We start from the raw sequence: 10,144 nt of genomic DNA, 5'->3' as shown, positions 1-10,144 counted from the left end.
CCACAAGAGAAGGAACATAACTTTAAATAAATAACAAACAAAACAAAAAATCCTTGAATTCAACTTATGGACCTTAAAAAAGGAGAGGCCTTTCTTGCTGTCATATTTACACCCGCGTGTTGTTGGACATCGTTATCATATGAATAGCACAGCATTTCATGCAAGTGCGTTTGCCACAACCAATGTTCAGAAACAGAGAGGAAGTGAACTTTGAGTTGGATAAAGACTACATACTGTTCCGTAGCATTCATATTAAATCACTCAAAGAGGCTCAGAAGGTGAAGACGTAAAAGCGGTGGATTTTTAAGCCTTGAATGATGGACAGAGTGTGCTGATGGATTAAAAACTTAGCTATAATGTAGTAAAAGAACAACCTGGAAGTGACGATCTCACCAGGACTATACAGGATATTCGTTTAATCAGTGAGCGACACAAACTGCCGTCGCCGTCCTTGACACCGAGGAATGTTTTCATGTCAGAGCGATGGTGTGTTTCTAAAGCAAAGAGAAAAAGACTTTGTGAAGATATCCACAGGCCTTTCAAGAATCCATTTTCTCCAGACATCAAAAGTACCCCCTGGCTTTGTGATAGGTGCACATGCAAAGCCTGTGTTTCGTAGAAGATAGCGAGTGCCATCTGAGAACGAGTCCTTTGTCTGCGCTTCTTGCCGTCACCAATACCCAGCAAGGGACTGACCCTGGACTGGTGATTCGATGGCACTTAGATGTGATAGATGTGGTAGAAGTGTGATTCGTTCTGAGGCATCTACATTCAACACTTGATGACATAGATTTTCCAGATGTCAGCTCTTTCTCTCCTTGCAGCAGTCACCAGTCATTTTAGGCACAATTGTTAAAAACGAGAGCCCTTTTAATTCCCGACTTTTCCTTTTTTCACCCACTTCAGAGATTCCCAGCCAGTCATCGCTGTCGGCCATTACAGCAGTTACAGTCACGATGTTAATGACCCCATACAGTCGCCAGCGTGCGGCAGGTGCCTGAGGAGAAATAAAGCTTTGAGTCTCAAAGTAACGCTGCCACCATTTTGTTATGAAAATAAAAATAAAAGGGAAAAAAAAAAATAAAAATACAAAAAAAATAAAAATACAACACCACACGTGTGAATGTGCAAATAAAGACAAGTTCACTTTTTTTATATTGTAATACAGGACAATGTAGGCTGGCATTAATCATTTAACAATGTTGTGCTTTTTAAATGTGTTTACTTTATATGATGTATTTATTTTAAAAAGGAATTCAAATATTTATTTACTTCATTTATCCGTGTGCATTTGTAGGCCTTTGCTCAATAAAGCTGTCGTGCCATTTTTTTATTCTTTTTTTTTTTTTTTTTTAAACAGTGGGATTTTTACTGCGGCATTCTTGCTTGTGTAGATAAATATTCAGATGTGAGTCAGCGTGACAAAGAGAGAGGGTCATCGGTTATGACTAATCAGTGGGGGACATGTGCTCGGTTACCCTGCGCTCATGTAAGCGGATACCGCTGACCAGATCATGTTGCTGACGACCATGTCATAACCCAACTGTGAATGCACAGACAGACAGACAGACAGACAGACAGACAGAGGCGATGGCGATGGAAGGGCGGCACTTTTCAAGTGCTGCACTTGTGAAATGAAGGCGTCTGCATTGTAATGTATATTTATGATACATGCCATTTATGGAATGTGCGTGTGTGTGTGCACTTATGTGTGTGAGTGTGTGTGTGTGTGTGTGTGTGTGTGTGTGAGAGAGAGACAGATAGACAGAGAGCGAGAGAATAAAACATATGTGTGCACATTTGTGTGCGTATGTATGTAGAATGTGTTTGTCCGCGCTTTTCAAGTATGTGGCATTTAGACATTTTTGGACCCATAAAGGAGTCGTTTGTAGGATCTGAATATGCAAGTGTGTCTGAGAGAATGTGCTATATTGTAATGTTAGTTTACCTTATGGAATTCTTGGGAAGTGGATGAAAAGCATTTACTGACGTTGAAGACAACCACAAGAAATGTGTTTACCTTTGACTAGAAAGAACAATAGTGATTTAAAAAAGAAAAAGAAAAGACAACACCTGTAAATTGATCCAAGAATGATTAAAAACAACGCCAATTAAAAACTTTTTTTCAAATTTACTTTTGTGTGTTCTTTTACATTTGCATAAAACCAAAACCCCCCAACCCGGTGAGTGGTTGGGGGCCCATCTTCTACTTCATCTTCACCGGCCCATCTTCTACCGCTGTATCCTCCATATGAGGGTCGCTGGTGCCAATCGCAGCTGACATAGAGCGTGGTCATCTCCCGCCTCGACTATTGCAACGCTCTGCTAACAGGCCCCCCCGACCTGTGCTGTGAAACCACTACAGATGGTCCCGGATGCGGCGGCACGTCTGGCCTTCAATCAGCCTAAAAGGGCACATGTCAGGTTCAAGTCACTGAAGCTAGCCTACAAAGTGCTTCATGGGTCTGCTCCCACCTACTTAAACGCTCTCATAAAGGCTCATGTTACCCCCTCGACTACTCCGGTCATCAAAGGATTGTCGTCTGGTGGTGCCAACACCCCGCTCAAGACAATCCAGACTCTTTTTGACCAACCGAGCGCAACCAGAACGACACGCTCGATCTCCTTCTGCACTTGGATCCACTTCTGCACTCTCGAGTGGATTTCTTTGCAAGACTTCTCCCATGTAGCTTATTCCTCTTTTGTAAGTCGCTTTGGATAAAAGCGTCTGCTAAATGCTTAAATGAAAATGTAGTGTAAATGTAACCATTCACACCTACGGTCAATTTAGAGTGTCCAGTTGACTTAATCCCCCAAATCTTGTGATTGGACTGTGACCCTGGAGAAAACCCCTCCCACACACGGGGGAGAACATGCAAACTCCGCGCAGAAAGGTCGACAGTAATCATGATCCACATATTCTTTGTGTAAAACTATCACCATTTCGCTTCGGATTGACTAACCCTCCTGCTATAAAACATAATGACAGCATGGGGGTAAAGTCACGGCTGCACATCTCACACTCTATCCGTCTCACTTTCCCTCCACAGAACAGACATAAAAAACACCTGCAAGCCATTCATGTCTCCACAAATCTGTCTGATCTGTCTGCCTCGGTCTCTCCACGTCCCTCTCCTTCCCCTTTGCCCCGTCAGCTTCTTGCTAATCTCCGTACGCAGCACAGAAAGGAGCCGACAATGGGAAGGGACACGTCTCTGATGGGGCAGAGGAGGTTCTGTCTTTGGTGTCACACATCACGCTTGAAATTGTCTGTGTGTGTGTGTGTGTGTGTGGAGGGACGTAACAAAGACATGTTCAAAGTTAATAAAATACATTTGACGTGACTGACGACTTACTCATAACATAATGTGAGTTGCACTCAGCCAATGAAGTGATCAGGTGCATTAATGTGTGTGTTTCACAGCTGTTGGACGCCCCTGTGAGGCAGCGGCTCCTGATTTGGGCTGACATTTGTGCATTAAGCTGACTGACAGATAATTGCTGAGCATTACATTAGGTCTTGGCTTAAAGTGCCTTGCCTGCTTATAGGTTTGGACTTGCACATAAACGTTTCAAGTGTTTTGACACCAAGGAACAGTGGAGGGGTTTTAGCTTCTGCTCCCAGGCCTGAGCTGACAACTTAAACCATCATTTTGCAGGAAATGGGCCTGCTTTCTTTTTTTAGCAGGGAGGACATCTCTGCTTCGTCATGCAAGAGAATTAACAGCTTTATACATTAAGTTCCTGCCTGGAAAGGCTTATGTTCCTGAATGAAACATTAATTGGTCTGTTTACTATTTAAATGAGCAGCTCGGCAGCGACGTTGCTTGTGGATTAGACATGGCTTTCTTCCTGAGCCGCTGACACTGTGTCACACGTTGCTACCCGGGGGGTGGGGGGGGTCTGCAACCAAGCAAGACGTTCCATTAACCAAAGCAGATGACCTCTTCTATGGTTGGAGACAAATTCAGATTTTCTGAATCATTTACTGTGAGATAAGCCATCTGTAGCGCGAGGACGCCTGTGTCGTCGAGAAGAATTCCCCTGACAGGCTGCACCGTCTGGCCCGCACAATAAAACAGATGCTTCCTCCTTGGAGAACTTGTTAAAGCTCACAACATCAGCGAGACAATCACTGAGACAAGTGCTGCCTTCAAGTGTTCCTTGGAAATCCCCAACGCCAGGTTGGGAGTCATAAAAATGACTTGTGCCTTATTAAAATGCCTCTAACCAGGAAACAATCTCATAATCATTGTGCATTTATTTATTTCTTCCTTCATATTTTACTTTGAATTAAAGCAAAGTGAGAAAGAGATTTCATCCATGCATCAGTCTGTCCTTCTTCTACCACTTTATCCTCCACATGAGGGTCACAGGGGGCGCTGGTGCCAATCCCAGGGTCACATAGAGACAAACAACCGCTCACACTCACACTCACACCAACGATCAATTTAAAAAAGTGTCCAATTTGCATAATCCGGAAGAGATTTTGTTATCACCAAAGCAATTTAACCATTTTCCTAGACGTACAGACAGGGATTGGGACACCACCCATATGATTAATGGCCAACCTGATCAACATGAAGTATGACAACCACATTTGAAATACTGTCACAGCTGTGGACACAAAAAGGCTTATTTCACAATCCATTCCCACTGGTGCAGAGATTGTCGTTACTTTATCCTCGAGCACTCTGCGGTCCACACACCGCCTCTATCTGTACTCGCTTTGTTAATGATATTTTTTTTTAAAGTCTAATTCTAATATTTATTATGTCTTATCTGCATTCCACATCTCCCCTTTTGTTTTTCCTTTGTATTATCTCCTGGCATGTTTTGGAAGCCTCTCTCCACACGCTGTCCTCTCTTCCCAGGCGTCCCAGGACGCAGCAGCATACCTTGTTATATTAGGAGCAATCACGCAGGAGTTGGATTCACGTGTAAAGAGGTGAGGCTTCAGTGTTCAGATGCGTTCACAGAGTTTTCGTTCCACTCTTTCGAGACAAAACCATGGCAGCATGGGAAACATCTGCAGTACAAACACTGTGTAACCAATACTGTCTCTTTTCCGCCCATAGGTGTCGCCAAAGCTTTTGTTCACTGTGGGACTTTGCTGGTGAAAAAGACAAATGAATGCTTTTACTAAGTAAGTAAGTCTATATATACACATATAAGATTTATGTAATATGTGGTTCATATGGATTTTGTTTCGTCTACGCAGGACTGAATTGTGGGTTAATCTGCTGAAGTGCACCAGGACTAACATGTAATATCTGCCCTCTCGGGGAGTTAAGCAAGGCATTGTTGCAATCCTTGTTTGATTCATGCTTAGCGGCAGCAGTGAGGCAGCACAGGGACAGTCACTAATAACAACAACGAGGCAACAGGCATCTAAGGCCACGAGGAGCCACATAAAAATAGAATATTGTGCCTTATGTAACGCTTGAAAGGATAAGCTGACCTACTGTACCAACGCTTTTTCCCAGCTTTTCAGGATTATTGGTCCAGGGCTGATGACTGTATTAAAAAAAACTATTTCTGTTTTACATAAAAAATGGAGTTTATTCCTGTGTTAACCTGTGAACAGCTTGCTAATGTGTTTGCTCTCCTGGGCACTGAGCTCAGAGAGCATGTTGTTGTTTTCTTTCTGCACTGCACCTGCTGTATTTACTGCACTGCTTTAAATGCAGTCTGGATTTGATGTGATTTGTATATGAAATATATCAACGCAGGAGTTCAATAGTTCCCTGTAGTGAGATCTGCTGCCTGTCAGCGGCTATAAGTTAACAAATGAGGCTTTAGTGGGCCAAGTTTCACATGAAACAGACAAATATGAGATTTGTACGTATAAGTCACAAGTAAGCCACTAACATTCATGGTTTAAGAGAGTCAGGGCCGTGCTATTGTTCAAGTGTATGAGTAGGTCACACTAAATAATTGACACGTTAAGAATAAGAATCAGAATTTATTTCCAAGTACATTTACACATACAAGGCATGTGTGTGTTGTTGCATTTACATAGAATACATGCATGTGTGTGTGTGTCTTCTTGTATGGGTAGCTTTGTGAGGACCAAAACACTTATATACCAAAGGAAGTGACGACATTTCTGGACAGTGAGGACAATTTGGCTGATCCTCACATTCTCACACCCCTAAAATGTAGGGCTTTTTCAGGGTTAGAACCTGGTTTTAGGGTTAGGGTTAGAATTAGGTTAAAGGTTATGATGATTTAGGTTATGATAAGGGGCTAGAGAATTTATTATGTCTATGAATATCCTCACTACCAATGCTATACAAACGTGTGCGTGAGACTCAGTTGATTGAGTCAAACAAAGTAAAGCCTCATGACCTCAGTTGTCTCTTGTTGTGAATGCATCCTAACCTCACCTCTTCATTTGACTTGGTTTTCCTTCCGCTTTCATATCACAGCGACTTCGCTCTCCTCCTCTCCTCCTCGGAAACTGAACCAGGTGGTGGAGTTTTTCCTCTGAGATGAAATGAAGGAGATGCTTTGGAATCAAAGTGGCATCATATAATCCTCCAGGACACATATGACGCCAGGACACTGACATGGCAGGAGATCATGACACGACGGTCCAACTAGCAAGCTATCAGGGGAGGTAAGAAGTGTGATTCGTCTGCTTTTAGTTTATTACGTTTCAGCGTTGCTGATGTGATTCGTGCAGCACTCGGGGTGAGATGGATCAGGGAGGTCGGCGATGCAAACTCATTAACAGTTCCTTTGTGCTGATAATTGACCCTCAGAGCAACAGAAGTAGTCTGAAAATCTAAATGTGAGTCTGAGAGCGAGAACAGTAATGCTGTCTTGAAATAGGCAGAAACTTGCAAATGCTGAATATTCATAATGGCGGTAAATGAAATAAAAACTTGGAGTTTCACAATGACGGCCCACTAATTCAAGGTTTTATGAGACGGACTTTCTTGGACATGTTGTTAAGAGAGGCAGGGAAATGTGAATGTGCATTTTAATTAGAACAGTGTTAAGCTTCCTGGAGGGCTTTGCTTTTGCGCACATTAATTTGGGCTCTTGCCAATCCTCTCCAGATCAGTTGGCTAATGTGTTGACATGTGGAGGAAACTTATCACAGAATATCAAACAGGGCACATTTGCCATCTGTACCAGCCTCGCTCTGTAGCAGCAACAGTGTGTGTGTGTGTGTGTGAAATATTTCCAATATTAAAGAGGGCAGGATTTGACTGTAACACTTGGCTGGAGGGAATGCAGGTTTACGTCTCAGTATGCAAAAGGGCACAGCTTTTATTTCCCTCGTTGAGGTATTAACATAAACAGATCAGCAAATATACGCTCAGGTTACCTTTTTTTTTGCAGCAATGTAAACAATTCTGCTCTAAGTCTTTAATATTCTTCTGCATTTAAACCCTGCTGTAAGCTTCACTGTTCCTGTGCACAAACGCGTCCTGACTCTTCCCAGTGTGTCGAAGAAGTCGAAGAAATCAGTGAATTTGTTTCTGTTTTACTTTCTCCCATATTCTCTCATGTCTAATCTTCCTATCATCAGGCTGCATTTCCTCCATCCCCTCTTGACCTTTGTCTTCATGTTAGACCGTCGCACCATCCCTGCAGTCTCTGCACTGTCGCCCAGTCACACGCCCCCTTCCCTCCTCCTCCTCATCCTCCTCCTCCGCCTCCTTCACCCTTTCCTCTAGATTTAGCTGTAATCCCTCATTTCTGGTAACTACATCTGCACAGCACTCAACAGCTGGGGGACGCACATACAAGCAGGCGTGTGTGTGTGTGTGTGTGTGTACATGTGCCCACATTTTCTGCATCTGGTCAAACTTAAGCCCAGGAATAGCTAATGCTTGTCTCCAAAAAAAGACCTTGTGACAGGAGTATTTCTGTCGGGTTAGACGAGTCGGGATGTTTCAGACTAACATGAATCAAAGCGGTATTAAGAGTTTACTAGAAAGCTACAAAGACGTGGTGTCTTGTCTGGTTCAAAGTGAGTGACTTTTGTGAACACCACTCCTGATCTTTGACCAGAGTTTGTTGTCTTCTCAAGTGTCGAACAGAAAATGTGATATCAGTTTCATGACGGGATGAAAAGATTTCAGATTTTGGCGAGACCTTAAAATAAATACTAAACAAATAAATACTAAAATAAGAGTTTGCAGTCTGGATTCTGTGAGGAAGTGATTGAAAGGCCATTTATTTTGCAGATATCTGATCATAAACCTGACGATGGTGGTGGAAATGAAAGTGTCACCATAAACAAACACTAATGTCTGAGCCAAATTTCATGCCAATGAATAGTTTTTGAGCCATATGGTGGAATAAGACAGACTCTGGGCATCTGAGACCAAACATTTATGACAATCCATTTAATATCTGATGAGATCTTTCAGTCTGGACTGAAGTGCTGAGTCATCCCTGTGTTGCTAGCATTACTCAAAATGTCTGTCTGTAATATGATGTTAGACATGTTGACTAATATGAATGTATGTGTCATGCACGCGTTGGTTGTGTCATATGCAGTTGTGGACATTTTAGCTGCTAAACTGACGGGGTATTGTTATTATTATTATTATTATTATTATTATTATTATCATTATTCTTATTCCTTTTCTTTTTTTTAAGGTTAAGTTTGCCATCTTGTACCTTGAGTGAGCATGTGCCAGATCCACTTCACTTCAGATGTCACAAGGTATCATGACTCACCCGGGGGAATATTTCCTCAAATGTCATATCGACAAAGTCTTCATTTTTATAAATGCCGACAAATCTTTTCTTGGTCTTTTTTCCAGGTTTCGGTTTCAGACTTTGATGCAAAGTCAGGAGGACAGGTCGGTTTCACGTGAGAATACACGGAAACACTGAAACTGATTTCGAGAGTATTCATGACTTCTGTGTTCATATCTTGTCAGTATTTCTATTGTCTTTCCCACTGATAACACAAATCTATTTATACTTCTGGAGCATGAATATCACAATCAGCCAAATGCCTTCACACGGCACATGAGATTCAGTGCATTACATAACAAACAATGATGTGAATACTTGTAAATGCTTATGAAACAGTGTTGTTGTTGTTTTTTACAGTGGGTATAAAGGTGGACTGGCAACATCTGGTGGTATATTTGCAGAGTGTGCAGTCTTTACATGTGTCAATTAATTCAATATTGAATATTTGCTCCCTGGCTGGCTGCTTCTATTTCCAGAAAATGCAGTATGATGTGAACACAGTGTGACTGTTGGGAGGAAAGCAGCAGAGCCGCACCTGTGTCTAATCAAACTCCCGCCTTCATGTGTTTCAGACAAGGACTGAAAGAAACTTTTCTGGTAAAAAGCAACTGAAGCAGAGCCACAGTGAACCACAAACCTGCACTTTCTGATCACCGATCAACTCCAATGTTTTACTTTTCAGTGGTAAGTTTCACAAATGATCTCATTATTTATCTGTCTTGAAGTCACAGTGAAGTCAAGACTGTTGTCTTGTACGTTACTGCTTCTACCTCTTCTTCTTTATCTTGAGAATCATTGATAAATCTGTTGTCAAACGCCACGACTGACGTGTGAAACTAGAGCGCAGTATGTTCGTTTCATGCGGGCAGGTCAAACACTACAACACTAATTCCTCCATAAATACGAGTGACTTTGCTTGGCGTCTCCACTAACTCTTGTGGGGGGAAATATCTGCTTCTGCATCTGCTTAACGCTCCCTTGTGTTCGGGCAGCTCCGCTGGGCACATAGCATGCAGTGGGTTGCAGGCCCTTAAACCAAAACAACGTGCTGTTGTAGGTTGCTGCCTCGTATGTTCACTGGAGTGTGCCATGCAGGCATCATTTGGTACATTAAACGCTCCACAAACACTGATCAACCCGGCTTATCGGTAAAGGCTGCCTGTGGCTTTCTTGGCCTGGTTTCTCTGCTTGGCTGCAAGTCACAGCATGTTTTATGTGTCATATCCATATTAATACCCATTAAAGGACATCGTAACCCCAATCCTCTCCACTGAGCATTGATACAGCTGCGTCAGATATGTCCTCACCCTTTCTTTCAATACGTATATGATTTTTATCACTTGCCAACAGAACACAGTAGATGGTTCAGCAATATAACGACCCAGTTGCCAAGCTATGAGCTCATGTTTATTTAAAC

At 42.4% G+C, this 10,144-nt stretch overlaps 1 long non-coding RNA gene across 1 annotated transcript; it reads left to right on the top strand.

Moving 5' to 3' along the window:
* Positions 1 to 4,874: 4,874 nt before the first annotated feature.
* Positions 4,875 to 8,894, top strand: LOC131447921 (uncharacterized). The gene is made up of 5 exons (XR_009234101.1): positions 4,875 to 4,948; positions 5,079 to 5,146; positions 6,432 to 6,622; positions 8,623 to 8,689; positions 8,790 to 8,894. It is a non-coding gene; the product is annotated as an uncharacterized LOC131447921 (long non-coding RNA).
* The last annotated feature ends 1,250 nt before the right edge of the window (positions 8,895 to 10,144 follow it).

The sequence above is a fragment of the Solea solea genome, chromosome 20, assembly GCF_958295425.1.
Source record: "Solea solea chromosome 20, fSolSol10.1, whole genome shotgun sequence".
NCBI lineage: Eukaryota > Metazoa > Chordata > Actinopteri > Pleuronectiformes > Soleidae > Solea > Solea solea.
The sequence above is the reverse complement of the archived record's forward strand: the minus strand, read 5'-3'. Positions and strand labels throughout refer to the sequence as shown.